General features: G+C 37.0%; 1 protein-coding gene across 1 annotated transcript in view; it reads left to right on the top strand.

Moving 5' to 3' along the window:
- Positions 1 to 1,054, top strand: part of LOC119591519 (sodium channel protein para-like) — a gene marked incomplete in the record, with an annotated part of 263,120 nt that overhangs the window by 144,982 nt on the left and 117,084 nt on the right.

The following is a 1,054-nucleotide window of genomic DNA, read 5'->3' as shown; positions in this document are numbered from 1 at the left end:
TGAGTGTGACAAGACACACTGCTTCCCCGGTAAGTATGTTCTCTTTTCATATATATTTGTATTTTTTTATCATTTTTTTTAGATATCCCCACCCCCACCCATCCCTCATTTGTGCATATATATGTATATATGTACTTACTGTATTATTTTTGTAGTTTCATTCTTATAGATTTTTTCCATATGACAAAGAGTGCAATTTTAAGGCAATCTTGACAGTTTAGTGTTCCCAGTTTAATGGATATTTTTTAGTGTGGGTGTTGCCATGTAATGGATTAGCTGTTACTATTTTGTAGATAACACTTAAAACAACGAAACAACAGCCGTCACGAGAAGGTACTATAAAAATGTACTTATAAACACTTATGGTTATTAAAAGGGGGAGGGGCAAGGGGGGACGTATGTGGACTTTCACTTTATTGACATTATAGTATAGACAAGGTTTCATTCAATTGACAACTATTTTTCTTCTTCTTTTGTGTAACTGATACGTCACGCCGTGACGTCGGCTAACCTTACGTCTCTATCAACGTTTGTTTCATTTTATTGATTCCTTTGTTTTCTTTATTATTTCGCTGACAGTCCGTAGCTTTTTTCACGTTCTCTCGACGTCCCAATAAGACTTTCCCTTGACGTTTGCCTTGACGTGAAGTTAGTTCCCTGGTTACCTTGACGCATGGCCCAGACCCGCGGCCCTTCAGAAAAAAAAAATATATAGATAGATAGAAATGATGCATAAAGAACAACAACATTCTCTTGTGAAGTAATGTATGAAGTCATTTGATACAACAAACCGTAATTTCGCGAGACTAATTTCACAGTCCGCTGCCTTCGTTGCAGTCATCTTGAATCCATCATGACGTAAGCTCATCGAAGGGATCGACGGAATGCCTCGTTACTCTTGCCCATTATTCTTAGACATCAAAGAGACATCACTTATTTTCTCTACAATTTGTTCAAGCATTTAATGATCCGTAGTTATATCACCTCATGTAAAATTCAAATGGTAAGCAGATATCATGTCTTACAAACAGGCTATACGATTTTGCACCGTAGG

Source organism: Penaeus monodon, chromosome 28 (assembly GCF_015228065.2).
Source record: "Penaeus monodon isolate SGIC_2016 chromosome 28, NSTDA_Pmon_1, whole genome shotgun sequence".
NCBI classification, from domain to species: Eukaryota; Metazoa; Arthropoda; class Malacostraca; order Decapoda; family Penaeidae; genus Penaeus; species Penaeus monodon.
This window is presented reverse-complemented; position numbering and strand designations above follow the sequence as displayed.